Here is a 16,403-nt window from a genome sequence, read left to right as displayed (position 1 = left end):
TGAAACCCCGATGGCTAGGTTATATTGATAAAATTAAGTAATGAATTAAATTGGCAGCAATTTCATTTGATTAATTCTTTCATTTATATCATTTGATTTACATTTTATTTACATTTGATTTTTTTATTAATATTTTTTTTTTATGATTAAATAATGAATTAAATATATAATCTACTTAACTGTTCTACTTATTTTAGCATACTTTAAGTGGGAGCTTGTAGCTCAGTAGTTAGGGCATTGGACTTTGGCTTGGAAGGTCACAAGGTCAAATACCACCAACCAAACTGCCACTGTTGGGCCCTTGAGCAAGGCCCTTAACCCTCCCCGACTAAGTTGTAAGTTGCTCTGGATAAGGGAATCTGTCAAATGATCTAAATGTAAACAAATGTCTCCATTCCTTCATTCAATATGTGGAATTGTCAGGATTTTCTCCTTTTAAGAGAAATTCTTGAAGCTGTTTATATTCTTGAAGCTATATTTTAAATACATATTGGAATATTGGATTCTGAAGGTTGTGTAAATGAGAAAAAAAGAAAGAAAGAAAGAAAGAGGCTAATATTTGACTGAGTTCAATCAACAGTAATGAAAAAGACATTATACACTGTGGATGTTAATATAAACATAAAAGAGAACTGACCAGCTTTGTGATCTATCATAGCCAGGTGACAAAGTTTATTGGGCTATAGCCACAGTTGAGGAGACATTTAAGTATTGATTTAAGGGAATATATTTTTATTAGTGAGTCAGCGGCAGTGCCATATAGTAAGAGTTTAAGAACCTGGTGTCTGGGCTTCATGTCTTCTTCTGATGAACTATTGATCATTGAGCTTAGCTGCAAAACACTACAATTTTCTAGTATTGGCAATTGTGTTGAATTGCTAACTAGCTAGCCAATATGATGCTAATATGATAAGAACTATTTTCCCTCGTGGCACTTAAGTGGGGTTTCAAAAAACAGGCTACAACATACATTATATTGCACATTGATTTACCCAAAGCCACAAATAGTGATGTTAATCAAATTAGTTGGCTACAAATCAGATTATATAATGATGGTGTTTATAAAAGTATTTATTTGTATAATTTTTCTAGAAATTTGAGAGAAATTTTCACCACAATGTAAAAAAAAATATAAGTTTTTTCGGCTACATTGTCTAAAATGTTATCTCTCAAATTTAGTAACTAGACACCATTGATAGAAAAAAATTCCACAGACGTGATTTAGTCCAGTCCAGCTTTTAAATCCAATATCCTCTACCTCTACTGGTATAAAAACTGACCCAAAATATAGGACTAATGTGTGTAGGTAATATTTATAATTGTATAGGTTTTGCATTGTACTGTAGTACACTGCATTGTAATATACCACACAAGAACTTAAAGAATAACCTTAAAATGATGTTCTCTGGAAACTACATGTATATGAAGTATATAAACTATATGTCTCACAAAGATCCACCTTTTCTTTTAATGCCATCGCACCACCTTGATTTGCTGACTAGCAGGTGAAAGGCTGTGAAAATGAAATAGGCTTGGATTGCACTTTCAAATCTTTTTTACCACAGATGCAGCGAAGAAGAAAAGTGTTGTTTTCCATTTTATACTGAAATTGTGTTATCTTCTTAGGGGAAAAACATTTCCTAGCGGAGAAACATCAACCGTTTTTCAACAGTTTCCAACTTTAAATAAAAGATAAATGGTAATTGTATTGCAGTGCAGTAGAAAGCAGTTATCCATACTGTTTATACACAGCCTGTCTAAAAGTTTGGAAACATCTAGTCGTTTATCAAATTTTGAGAAAAATGCATGCTCCTTTAGTTTGTATGCAAAAAACTAGGCGAAATGCAAAGAAAATACAAGGATTGGACAGTGAATAACTAGAACAAGTTTCTGTGGACAGATCAGTCCAAATTCGACAATTGTGACTCTAATAAAAAAAAACTTATGTAAGACAGAAAACAGGAGAGAAGATGTTGGCAAACCTCCCACAGTCATGATTTAATAATTTAACACAATGCATTACTGTCTGGACTGCAGCAAATTGGTCAAACTTCACAATGCAAATACTGTATATGGAATGGCCTGCCCAGTCACCGTACCCAAATCCTATTGAACTGCTCTGATGAACTGGACTGTAAGGTCAGAAAAAAATGATCCAGCTAATGAAGAACACCTTTGACAAGTTTTACAAGAGGTGTTGCAATATATTTCAGGAAAATGTTAAGAGAAACTAACTGTCTAGATGCCCAAAGTGTGAAAAGCTTGTATTCATGCTTCAATGAAAATAAATATCTGTACATTTATATATGTATTCAGTAAATCTTCATAGTTTGTTACATATAACCAGGATGTACTGTAAAACGTACAGTCTTATCGTTAAAAACGATAAGACTAGGTGTATCCAAACTATTGACAGGCACTGAAAGAAACAGTATCTCAAAATTCTTCAGTGATTCATGCTTATACAGGATACAAGCATGTGGGTCAAACCAGAGCTTGGGTTAGTTTCTATCCAAATCTTCGCTTTCCTCTTATCTATGAAAAAGATGCTACCAGGGAATTGGTTACTTTTATTTACCTCTAGGTGTGAATTTGTTTACAGTCCTGCACAGTTGCCATTAAGGGTGTATACCCTGTAATGGATTTCACATAATGCTGATGTAAATTTTATACAGTATGTTTATGCATAAAGTCTTAATTTCACTGTATTAGTTCTTGTTGTTTATTATTAGAATTTCTTGAAATAATAAGTGAGATAAGCAACATGTTGCCATTTATGTAAATATAGACTGTCCTACCTAAATGTATTGACCATAAATGCAGTCTCTGCCTGCTGTAACTTTCTTCTAAGCTTCAAGGAAGTAGATGCCTGCCTGTCTGTCTGTCTGTCTGTCTGCCTGTCTGTCTGTCTGTCTGTCTGTCTGTCTGTCTGTCTGTCTGTCTGTCTGTCTGTCTGTCTCTCTCTCTCTCTCTCTCTCTCTCTCTCTCTAACAAGATGTTACTAATCAATGTCAATGGTGCAATGTCAAATATGTCCTATGGAAGGACAGTTTACTAGTAGTAATGGCAACCTAGTGGTCTCTTGCCTGGGGGTCTGACAGCAGCTCAGCATCAGTCTATTTGTTTTCTACTAGGCATGTTCGTGTCTGTTATTTTTTTGTCATTTTTTTTTTACTTTTTGCACTGCATGCTATAATTTCCTTCTGACTAGAGGTGTAGCATAGCTAGATGCCACATTCCCTTTAAGCCTTGAAAACACTCGACTAGATCCTCCATTCCTCAAAATACAAGCAAAGCAAAGCATCAAGCAGCTGTCTTTAAACAGGCAGGTAGGGGCATGAAGTTTTACTGGCTAAACAAATAAGTCACTGGCTATCTTCTAATGAAGACTAAAGGCCTATCTTTTTAGCAAGGCCCGTAATGAACATTTCAATGAAAAAAAAAAACCACAAAACCTTTTTCTCTTTTCAGGTTTGAACCAACCTCCCCTGGGGTTTTAGCACAATGGTATTCTCAATCCCTGAATATGTCCCTGATTCCTTCCACATTCTACTTACTGTAATACTGCTCCTGTGTATCTTGTTCATTCACTACACATACAATGGCAATATGGGGAGTGTTAGATTTGGAAAGACAAGTTAAAATTTTGCCAATGCAAACCAACACTACTCTCCTAAGCAAGGGACTTCACTTCCAACCTCTCAGTTTAGCAAGTACTATTGTGCGCTCTGGCTAAGAATAAAAAAAAAAAAAAAAACAATCAAGGGAGCACCTGATAGTCAATAAAAATGAAAATTATTAGATTTAAACAGGTAGAATTTGGTGTTGCTCTTGCTTGGTTGGAATAAAAACTTGCACCCACACCGGCCTTTTGTGAAAAAGATTGGACATCCCTGGTTTAGGGTATGCACTTAAACAAGCCCCTCTCTGTCCCTCTGTATTGTAGCTGAACCTGTGCTCTGATGCCAGCTCTGAACAAGCTCAGGTGTGCAAAGAAAAAATAAATCACTGTGCTCTAACGTGATAAAAGCTTCTCCTTTTCTTTGTTCGTATGTAAACGATGCTGCCAGAAAGCATGGCAGATGCTGTTGTGGCATTTCACAACAGAAACTTTCTATAGCACTAAATGCAAATAGCACATTAGGTCTGTGACTCACATCAGACCAGAAACTTTTTAACAATTTTCAATGATTTTTCTCTATTCTTTTTTTTTATTATTATTTAATCACATAGTAAGTTATAGCATTCACACAGAGTCTTTAACAGAACCCACCCAACACTTCTATTATAGCCGTCACATAGAGGCCTTATTATTATTATTATTATTATTATTATTATTATTATTATTATTATTATGGGTTATAATACCACAAAATATCTTGAGGCAATAAGTGCCATTAATAATCTGGGTTTAAATGACTCTTTTTTATAATGTAGGATTTCCTTTTTTTTTTTCCTGTGTGGACCCTCACTGGCACTCCTACCTCTAGCACGCTTCCAGCTTTATCTGATCACCTGACGCGCCTCCTCCTCCTCCTCTCGTGCCGTTTCTGCGCGCCCTCTGCCAGACACGCAGCTCAGCTCAGCGCGCGCTCATACACGCGCACACGCACAGCAGCACACACTTCCGCGCAGTGCCACAGCGGGAAGTGTGTCCAAGCGAGCACTCTGTGATGGGGTGTGTGTGTGTTGAGGAATAAAGCACCACGACGCTGCTTCCTCCCGCGCGTGCGTTTATTCGTCCACTCTCTCTCTCTCTCTCTCTCTCTCTCTCTCTCTCTCTCTCTCTCTCTCTCTCTCACACTCACACACACACACACACATACACGCACAGTCCAAATAAGTGATGAGATTGAGAGAAACAGATGCCGCCGCACTTTTCCTGCACGTTCTGGTGGAAGCAGAACTGAGAGCGCGCGCCGTGTTTTCCTGCGGTTCTCCGACTGTGACTCACGGTGCTCCTCTTAACCGCGCGTGCTGAAGGTGCAGCGATGATTCCAGCTCCCAACGCCGACTGCATGCAAGGTATTGAACGTGTGTGTGTGTGATAGAGAGAGAAAGAGAGACGGAGAGTGTGTTCGTGCCATGGCATTGTTTCGCGTTCGTCTGTTGTTTTGTTCGCAGCCTAGACCTGTTTATTAAATCACACTCCTACATTAGAGCGCGTTTTCAACATGCATGCATTTATTTATTTTAAGGAAGTGATTGACGTGTGTGTGTGTAGTACGTAGTCCGTCTTAAAATGCAACACGGTTTCACCCCTGGATTAGGATAGACAAACGTGTAATAGAATTGGCAAACTTTCCCTGGCATTGCACGGATTATCATAAGGGATTTGTAGGCAGTAAACCTGTGCTCGGGGCGCTATCGAAATTCTTTCAGTTACAGTGCGTTGCGTGGGATTTCCACTATCAGCAAGTCTGGTGTTAAAAGGTTTATTGGCGAGAGACTGCAATACTTACTATCAAGACTAAAAGTGCGATTTAAAAACTGGGGAAGTCCTACTTCCATGGCTTTTCAGCAATGCTCAGTGCACTTCGATCTCCAGGTGTGATGTTTCCAAAATAATATTTATGAAAATGGAACGTAATTAGGTTTTCTATAGTCCTTATCTACGTGTTAGTCATTTAATATAACCAATAATGATCTGTATATCATCTGCTGACAAAGATCCAAACCTTCAAACAAGCAAACGAAACATATCACTTTAATGACCAGATCTACATCATATGTCATCACTGCAGGCATGTAGACAGGTGCCTCTTTGTGAATCTATGCAAATCTGTATGTGTCATACTTTGATTTGTAACTTAGTAAAATTAAAATACTTGCACTCAGATCTACAAATTGTTCAAACACTTCTAGGTGCAGTCCCCCCTCAATTTAACCCCTGATGTGAATTCCCCCCCATGGTCTGTAGTATAATGGAAATAAACAGGCATCATGATTTTTGGGTTATTTTGTTTTTTCTTTAGGCTGGCTGCTTTGTAGTGGTGTCTTTCCTGGATGTGAATACACCCATATTTTAGACCTGAATTCTACTCATTAAACGATTTTCTTGATTTAAAAAAAGCTTTAATCCTAGATTGGGAGCACTTGGTCGAACATCTGGTGGATGCCACACTCTTGACTTTCCTTGGTTTCAAGTGCCTGCTAAGCTCTCGTAGAGGGGCTTCCTGCCTGATTCTTCTTATTAGCGGTGCACAAGTTAATGAGCGTGTAATTGAAACAGCACTGTGTGCTGCGGGTGATACGAACAGATCCAGGCTCATGCTTCAGTGAGTCTAAGCTACTTAAGTGTAGAAAGGTCCAGAGTCCAGTAAATCTCTAAATATGTGACTTCCCTCTTAATTCTCCTCTCAGTCTGGGCACAAATTCAATAGTTAAGTCGAGTATGGCAGGAAATGAAATCAGTATAAAGTCCTGGACTCTATGTCCACAGTTGGCAAATGTTTTTTTTAAGGTATCTAGCATTATAGATGAATAGAGCAATGCAGGTCAGGATACATAAGGCTCGAGGGATACACACACCCAGTCCTTTAGCACCTGCCAGTTCATTATCGTAACTAAACCATTTGTCATCACATCAATATCCATTTGGAGTTCCTTTCAGTGAGGTCAGAGCTTTTATTTGTCCTAGCTAAGTAGATTAGCCTGCTGTAGGTGTAAATCAGCTAAAACATTTAAACTTGGGGGGGTGAATTTCAAGATTAGCTTTTTGAAGAACTAGCAGTATCAGTGTGGCTTAACGAAGCAGAACTGCAGCAGTCGTGTAGGACTTGATGCCAGCTTGAATTAAGCTAGCTGCTTCTGAGCAGCCGATCTGTTCGGAGTTGAATCTTTTTTGACATAGTCTTAATGATTCACATTTCATTAAAAAGATGTGTGTAGGTGGTGTGTTTTTTTATTTATTTTATTTTTTACTTACACATTTTGCTGTGAGTCAAAGAAAACATTAATGCTCTGTTTTGTAAACAGGAGTATTATCTGTTAATAGCATATTTATTTTAATGAATCTGTTTTGCATGTGATATCGCTAGCTATTGAGTGGAACTGTTCAATAAAGTACTAAGACTTTAGTACCAGAACACTGTTTTTTTTTTAAATAAATCCTCCTGATTACAGCTATAACACTTGTGGGAGTTTGTTCGTATACGTTTAAAAATCAAGCTGCCAGAAAAGCGATTGAATAAATGTAGCATTTAAGTTATTTTTCAGCTTTTTGATGCATGAGCCTTTACCCGGTTTTTAGAGGTTTCTCGTTGAACTAAAGAATTATTTCCTGCTGCAAATGCCTAAAATTGTAAAGAATATTCTTTATGGATAGAAATGTAGTTTCAGTTCTTTAACAGAAAATGGTTTAACTCAACTTTTATATGAAATACAGTCTGTTTTAAGGCGTTCTCTCTTGTTTTTGCCCATCATGGGAAATGGAGGACTGAGAGAACTGCTGCGATGTAAAAGAAATCCTCATCAGTTGTACACATATTAATTAATCAAGGTTAAAAAGGTCAAGCATTTTTATTTTTTTAGAAAACCATTTATCACCATTCCAAAGACCTAAATTGCTTTTTAAATTTAAACACAGAAGTATACACAATAAAACATAATGAACACTAATAATTTGCAGCTGCCAGGTGTGGGCATGTCACGTCACTCATTTAAATACACACACTCCTGCAATAAGACTGTATTATATTTCAGCTTATAGCTTTAAATGGCTCCCAATAAAAGGAGGTTTTGTTTATTATGGTTATTATGTCATGGTCAGCTAAAACCAAGCCCACACACATTCACACACTCATTTGCATCTAGGGGCAAATAAGCATAGCTAGTCCACCTACTGGAATGTTTATAAAAGGTGGCAGGAAACCAGAGAACTAAAGAATCCACGCAGACTCTCAGAGAAAATTCTAAACACCACACAGTCTATAACCCGAGCTCAGGCGCCAACTCGGATCACAGAAGCTACCCTGAAGTGGCAATAAAAATGCACACAAAAGAAATGTGTACTAAAGCAGAGGTTTTGATCAGTGTCCAGGTATTAAACTGTTTTTATGTCTTCCATGTTTTTAATGTTTAATATTGAACACAAACAAATGCATTCACACCTGCTGACTGTTTATGGGACTGAACTGAATAAAGCTGAATTCATTAATTTGATTACTTTAACAAGTAGTCAGTTTATTGACCTCTAGGAAAATGTGCAACTGCTTGAATGCTCTGCATTGTATATTATGTGGACAAGTTTGTGGGCATTTAACAATATGATTTGTATGTGCGCTTTTTTTTTGCTTATCCCATTCCCAACCATGACATTTAGCCCCTACCTGCAGTTACAATAAACTCCACCCTTCTGGAAAGATGTTCCACTAGAGTGTGGTGATGGAGTTTTTTGCTCATTCAGCCACAAGGGTGTTAGTAAAATCAGGATTTGATGTAGGTTGAGGAGGCCTGGGGTACAGTCAGGGTTCCAGATCATTCCAATGGCATTCAAAAGGGTTGAGGTCAGAGCTCTCTAGCAGGTCACTTAATTTTTTTTTTACTCCTAACCAATATACATCATATCTTCAGAGCTTGCTTTATGCACACGGACAATGTCATTATGGAACAGGCTTGGGTCTTCTAGTTCAAGAGAAGGGGAAATTTAATGGTACCGCATCCAAAGATGTCCTATACAATTGTGTGCTCTCAGCTTTGTGGTAACAGTTTTAGGAAGAACCACATATGGCTGGAAAAATCAAGTGTCCATATACTTTTATACATATAATATATGTGCGTATTGCAATAGGGAAATTGGATTGGTTTGGCTATTTGTGACATTCGGCTTTGCACGCACACTGCACGTTGATGATTATTAGGAAATATTCCCAGTATCTGTCTGAAATGTGCCTGCAGCCAAAACACTATATTGGAAGAACTAGGACCTTGGAGTGTATTTGAAAGCCCTTGGTTTCCTTTCCAAGCTGGCTCACAAATCTGACTGAAATATTAATAAAAGTGTATTAGTAGCATTAAGGGACTGGTTAAATTCGAACAAATAGAAGTGCCACAATGCACAACAAAACAAAACAAGTCGTCAAAAACAAGTTATTGAGTTTTCTAAGACCGCAAGATGGCTGCTAACTAAGATGTAGCTGAAACACACATTTTTACCCTTTTAATCTGTGATTAGACTTGGGCTTAGGTAGGAAACAAGTGTGTTGCACACCACTCTGGAACCATGGTGATTAACTTCTCAGATTCTGGCATCCCGAACTCAATCTTGATTAGATAGCCTTGGATAAAGTTTGAAATGCTCCACATGCATTAGACATGGCTGGCTGTGTTTTGGCCAAAAGTGGTATAATAAATTCTTCATTTTTATATATATATATATATATATATATATATTTTTTTTTTTTTCATTATTATTTTTTTTAATAAACCCAGAATACACTCTTAGGCATTTATGACTGACTCATACATGTCTAATTTCAAACATGTTCAGGTATCTGTGTAAGTTTATGTTAACTCTAATGTCCTGTTTGTCCTCTACCCATTGCCAATGCACTGTATAGTCCACAGGGTGGCAGAATTTTGACTTTAACTGACTGAAACTGATGGTGCAACTGTCAATCAATCCTCAACAAAATGTTTCACTGGGTGTTTGTTTTAGACAAAAGATGCATTGGACGCTTACAGAATGCTAGAGATCGTACTTCAGAGAAACCCTTAAAATGATTTATGTAGAACATCACACAACAGGGAGTTTTAGTGTTACAAAATCTTTTGAGCAAAAATGCTTTAAAATTCATAACTGTCTATCAATAGTGAAAAAACATGAGGAACTCGCTTAGTTGTACCGAAGATCTTGTACCTTTAAATTTTATTCTATAAAAGACATTTTATGCAAGAAAACTAGTTTCCATGTCGTCCATTTGAATTAAAAGTGAATTACACTTGAATGTTTCACTCCCTGTTTACTGCCCTATTCCATTTACTAGATTATGTGCTGTGTAAATATAGGAATAAAAAAACAAAGGTAAAAATCTTGTAAAGCTTTAAGTTATGTTTCTTTTCTTTAAAAATCCCTGATATCAGCAGTTTGATGTCCATCATCACAAACTAAATCCTTTACAAGCTCCTGATATCATCATCATCAGTGGAGCCCTTGAGACAGTGCACTATGAGAAAGGAAAACATTCCTTCACAGGGGTTTTGCACTGAAGAAGACAAAGCTTTGTATTCCTAGTGCATGACTCCCCAATCTTTTGTCAAGTATCTTGAATCTTGAAGACTTCAATTACAGAAAACATGGGGAAGCTATTATATCAATATTTTATGTTCTTAAAATAAGAAAAAAGAGCTAGGAATGGAATGGCACATTTTTATATATGGAAATTTATTCTTTTTTTTTTTGTGTGTGTGTTGGTGGGGTAGTAGACGATTTTTCCCTCAGGCTGTTAAGAAACTATCATGAAAGCTCTGACACGTTCAGCTCTAATGTGTGCCAGATTCAATCTTCTGCTGTAATATCTACAGTTAATTAATATTCTCCTGCTGGTGACGAGAATTAGGGGTCGGCTTTAGCAAGTACACCGATAAGAACTGAAACTCTGCATGAGCCAGAAATGAAAAGTGTTCCTATGTAAATGCATTAGTGTCATTAATACTGTAATTGTAATGTTTTACATTGAGCAAGAGTAAACTAGCTCGTAAAACATTGTATGGCCTGAAAAGAGCTTTCTGTTGAAAATGACATCTTTTAGAAGTTCAAGAAAGTAAATGTTGCTTTGTCTTTTGTAGCCTTATCGCTACTTTAGGTAAGTAAAGTCAGGGATATCGGACAATTGCTTAACGGAAACATTGGATCTCAACAGGGAGTAGACCTTACACTGCACTAGTTTTCCAAGTCTGATAAGTCAGTGTTGCCAACATGTTAGGTTAAAAACCACACTTATTTGGGGTGGATTTAAATGGTACTATATGTAATCTGCATTCAGTGCTAATTCCTCTGGTCAGTTATAGTACATCTAGCTGGAAAGTTGACATTTGTTACAAGGACTTGTTTGTGAAAGGTATTGTTAACATCCTGTATAATTCCAGCTTTGAGGGGAAACAATGTACTGCACTGATTCAAATTAACAGATAAGGGTGTGGTTGGTTTGTTCTACTACCAATACGAGAAGTGCACAGGTCTAAATATTTTAACAACTGTGGTAGTAAGGTATAGACAAATATATGAAAAGTACATATAGACGTACTGAACCCACCCTCTAGTTAGGAGTCATGCTGTGTATCTAATCTTTGATTAAAGTGGTCATGTGTCATAGGCGTTTGCACCAGCTCAAGTAATTTTTCCTCACAGTGAGTGACTCAGACTTCCCAAGGCTACAATTATTATGTTGCCCTTATTTGATCTTTGCACTTTAACTTCAGATCTGCAGAACAGTAAGACCACAATGATAAATTACTAAGCATGTATAGCAGAAGGCGTGAAGTTTTTTTATATACAGGTAGTCGTCGACTTACGACCACAATTGGGACCGACAAAGAATTAGAATCTGGGGGCTGACTTTTTCCTAGCTTGGTCTGTATAGTAACACAGCATTCACTCATGTCAAGCAATGATTTGTGCATTGTGAGTAATTTGTTTTTGATCATTTTAATGACAAATCCAAAATATGCATGATCACATATAAGGTGGATTATTTTCTCCGAAACTAGACTTATAATAGAATAATCATTGTATAATCCCAGTACAGGTTGTACAAAGTTGTTGCAGAATTGTAAATAATGTGATTTAACCAAATGTGCTGGTTAACTGCAAGCACAGCTTGTTTTTCTTGCTTATTGTTCAGAAAAGACACAGCATAAATACAGACTTGAAACAATTAATTTTGAAGAAAAATCTTGAAAAAATTGCAATCCGTCGTCCTGTGTGGAGTGGAGTGTGTGCTCAAACTTCCATTCTTTCACAGTTGTGATTAGCCATCACCGAAGATACCAACATCAAATCCAAGGTGTACTCCCACCTCAGATCAAATCTTCCCAGGACATGCCATGGTCTTACTAAAAATGCAATGCTTACTACTACATGCAATGCTGGGTAGATGTTTTTATTCTCCTCAAAGACTGGCCTAGATTTATAACTATTTGTGCCCGTCGAGATTTCTGATGAGCTGCTTCTATTAAATTAACTCAGCCTTGGATTGATGGGATCAAACTGACCAAATTTCTGATGAGCCCTTTTAAGAAAGTAAGTAGATTAGCTGCAGTGCATTGGCTCGATTCTGTCAATCTCACACACCGGCCAAACGTAGATATCAGCCTTCTTAATAGCTTGGAGCTCTAAATAAGAACCCGTAGCTAATTCGGTAAGTCTCCCGAGATCCCATTTATTAGCATCGCCAGCGTTAGCATTTTGAAGCTACTCCCCCTCCTCCTCCCAGAACCTCTTTAGTGGTATGAAGTGTATAAAGTTAGTACCCAGAGCCTAATTTTATTGTCACACAAGCCAATCTACTAGAGCTAATAGATAAGTCATTGTAACTTACAAAACAGGGGCAGAGATTTTGCATGTTTATGTAACATTGCTAATATTATTTAAGCAGTGTTTCCCTAATCCTATCAACCTATGCATTAAAAGCACTCATCTTTGGCTTGAGAAAAGGAAAAAGACTCCTTGCAAAGCCATGAATTCTGATCAGGTTCAGTTTGTGCACACAACATGACTGGCTGTTCTGTTCAGTTTGCTGTCATTTTTGCAATAATAGGATGGTTGAGGAGTTTGGGAGAAGCAGGGAGAAGAGTGGTGATAGTGTAGTGACAAGGAGCCTTCTGACACTTAATTTGAGAAATTTCAAAGCATGTTCCTCCTCCTCAATTACGGATTCTGAGGTAGCACATGCAATCATTTCAGAAAATTACCAGGCGAATTCTTTCATTCTGCTTAATGAATGGCAAGTTATTTATTCACGGGTTTTGTTTCCTTTAAATTTTAGCCAAAGAGCCTATCTAAGGATGATTGCTGTCTTACTTCACACTCTGTGTCTCCATGCAGGCCTTTCCGTGTGTGTCTCTTTTGTCTTTTATTCCTTTTGGGCAGCATTCTGGGTGTATGCATTCTTCTTTCGGTCATTCATTTTTCTTACAGCATTTCATCTGAAGGCTGTTGGATCCTTTCTATTTTCCCCTGAAACCTTACTGATGTCTAGTTTCATGTTTATGGTAATATGCCATATTCTCTTCTAAGGTCCTCACAATTAATTTTTTTGTGTGAAATAATTCATGAACTTATTTGAATTCAAATGTATTCCATTGCAAAGAGAATATTCACAAACACTTAAAAAAAAAAAAAAAAAAAAAAAAAAAACTCCAAGGAGATATTAAGATAATGAGGGCAGTCATTTGTCTGGCACCTTGACGAGGTGATGAGGAAGTGGCCCTGGACTGCTTTTATGTGCACACATTATGCATATCAAATGGTGTCATAGCAACCAGTGAAAGCCTTCATTAAATGCCGATCAAGCCTTTTGTATACTAATAAAGAGGCAAAAGCATAGACCTAAATTGTTTTAAATGCTGATTGGTAGCTTCAACATCACCGGCTCAAAATTTGGAATAATTTATAAATTAGAGTCAAGTCAAGTCAAGTCAAGTTTATTTGTATAGCGCTTTTCACAACAGACATTGTCTCAAAGCAGCTTTACAGAAAACAGTGAAGGTGAATGGTGTGCGTTTGTCCCTGATGAGCAAGCCGTGGCGACAGTGGCAAGGAAAAACTCCCTTAGATGATATGAGGAAGAAACCTTGAGAGGAACCAGACTCAAAGGGGAACCCATCCTCATATGGGTGACATCAAGAGTTTGGTCATAAATCTTTCAACAATACAGAACAATTTGTGATCATCATAGATCCAGCATCAGCTTCTCCATGCCAGGGCCTTTAAACACTCGGCATCTACTTCTCCATGATCATCCATAGGTCCATAATCTTCACGAGGTGGGACGTGACTGGAGCTGGCCAAACCTCAGGATGCCTCGGGATGGGGAGAGAAAGAGAAGCAGTGGAGAGGAATTAGCGTAGCTGCTGTTCATGATATTAACAGCACAAGTTGATAATGTGCATGTAATCATATATTCTGGAGCACAAGGTTGTGATGTGATGTGTGTGATGTGTGTTATGTTTAGGCTTTGCTAAAAAGATATGTTTTTAATCTACACTTAAACTGGGAGAGTGTATCTGAACCCCGAACACTGTCAGGAAGACTATTCCAGAGTTTAGGAGCTAAATGTGAAAATGCTCTACCGCCTTTAGTGGACTTTGCTATTCTCAAACTGTGAAATGAAATGACACTTTTTTTTCCTCTGACAAGAAGATAGCACTGAGAATGTATTCTGAGGCACTTCATTAGAGTTCAATACCAAATAAAATCTAATGCATTAATGCTGTAGAGCAGGTCTGTGTCATTGTTTTTTGTCTTTTTATTATTTAAAAAATGAGATCACATTGAGTAGGGGCACTTTCTTCTCGTAGTTACACAACAAAACTCTATTTTGTCTTTCACACAGTTTTTGTTCCCTTCACACATATTACAATGCTGAGCATAAGCATCATTGCCAAATCGGAGACACTCGCATGCACTATTCATCAGCTGGAAATCTGAAAACCACAGAGAAATTAGATATTCGGCTTCTGCTAGATCTACTATTGTGAGATCAGTGTTGTGCAGTAGCATCACTTAAAGTGATTTTCTTACGTGTATGCATTGCAGCTTAATAGCATTCAAGTACCGTAGTACAACTGCTGTCATGTTACATTTTACAAGTTACAAGTCGGATACATCAGATGATGTTAATTTTCTGTAGCAACAGCTCTGACAGTAGTTTTAGTTGAAAGGCTTACAATATTGCTCTCATTTTAATGTATCTTTACTATAGTAACTACTTACAATTATGGAAGCTCCTTTAGGGACATGGATAATTTAGTGTTTTTTGAAAGAGGCTTTAATGTTGGCACATGCATTAATTTAAGCATTTACATATATGTTTGTCTTACTTTTTGTAAAATAACTTTTAATAGCAAATTCATATAAAAAGGTAATTCTAGTAATACATAGATATATTTTTGTTCACAAATTGCTGCAGAAAAAGAAAAAACAAAACATCCAATACATGCTGGGGTAAAAAAAAAATTATAATAATAATAAAAGCGACCCCTAATGGGATAAGCCGAAAGAAGAAGAAGAATAAAATAAATAAAACCTTTTTCAGGTGCCAATATTAAATGTTATGTGCATTATCACACCACCCTTTTTTATAATTGCATATACCATTTTGCTTTATTAGTTACTTCTCGGAGTAATATTGCTAAACATTACACAACATGGTCCATGTTCATTAGACAGTATTTATTAAGGTACATGTAAAAACAAACCAACAAAGCTAAAGATGGAAATAGACCAATACCACTATTAATATTTTCTGAAATGAAAGTAAGTAAATCCGTGCCCTCACCAGTCCAGGTTGTTTACGTCAGGAATTCTTATCACATTCAAACATTCCCTCTGCAAGATTTGCCTTCCCCTGTAATTGTAACATGCCAGAGGGAGATGAAGAGACGCTGTGGGCGAACCTCTGTATAGCACAGCCACAGAAAGAGCTGGCATCTCTCTCTGTTTTTCACTCAGTCAACACAATAGAATTTTATTTTTTTATTTTTTTTTTAAAGGAAGCAGCTTTCACAATGCTGAATCAGAGTCAGCACTTGCACACAGCCAAGTCATGGCAAAATATTTGTTATCTTTTATAATGTGAGCTTTATGAATACCATAATGCAGTATTGTTTTACATGGATGTAGTATTTTGCATTGCTTTATGCAAAATACGATGTGTTTTTGAACAGTCAAGGTCATTGAGAAAGAGAGGATGTGAACTTCTAGGATAATGATCTCCTGAACCGAGGGTAATTGGAGTCATGCATTTCAGTCGTTTTAGCAATTCAGTGCTTTCTGATCCCTGGTGGATCTCAAGTAGACTGCTCAAGCAAGACATGGAAAACATATAAATGAAGTGAAATGGTTTTGTATAGAGAAACTGTACAGTGGTGAAGCAGGTAGCCTTAGAGTTGCGCAGCTCCAGGGATCCTGAATTGATCCTGTCACATGCTGTGTGGAGTTTCTTCCAACCTCCAAAAATATTAGGAGTAGGAGAATCAGCTATGATAAATTGACACTAAGTGGGAATGAGTGTGTGAATTGTGCCCTGAGATGAACTCCTCTTTCATCCAAGCTATATTCTCACCCATATGCTCTGAGTTACGATGATAGACTCTGGACCCATTGTGACCCTGACCAGAATATAGTGGTTACAGAAGATTAAGCAGTCAATCATGTGTGTACATTGCTGTTATTTTTAAAG

At 37.2% G+C, this 16,403-nt stretch overlaps 1 protein-coding gene across 1 annotated transcript in view; it reads left to right on the top strand.

The window, feature by feature from the left end:
- The first annotated feature begins 4,518 nt into the window (after positions 1-4,518).
- Positions 4,519-16,403, top strand: part of hs3st1l1 (heparan sulfate (glucosamine) 3-O-sulfotransferase 1-like1) — a 37,904-nt gene continuing 26,019 nt past the window's right edge. The window contains exon 1 of the mRNA XM_083538460.1: positions 4,519-5,025. The gene's annotated coding sequence lies outside the window, so the exon portion shown is untranslated. The remainder of the gene's footprint in view (positions 5,026-16,403) is intronic.

This window comes from Silurus aristotelis, assembly GCF_946808225.1.
Source record: "Silurus aristotelis genome assembly, chromosome: 4".
Taxonomy (NCBI): Eukaryota; Metazoa; Chordata; class Actinopteri; order Siluriformes; family Siluridae; genus Silurus; species Silurus aristotelis.
The sequence above is the reverse complement of the archived record's forward strand: the minus strand, read 5'-3'. Positions and strand labels throughout refer to the sequence as shown.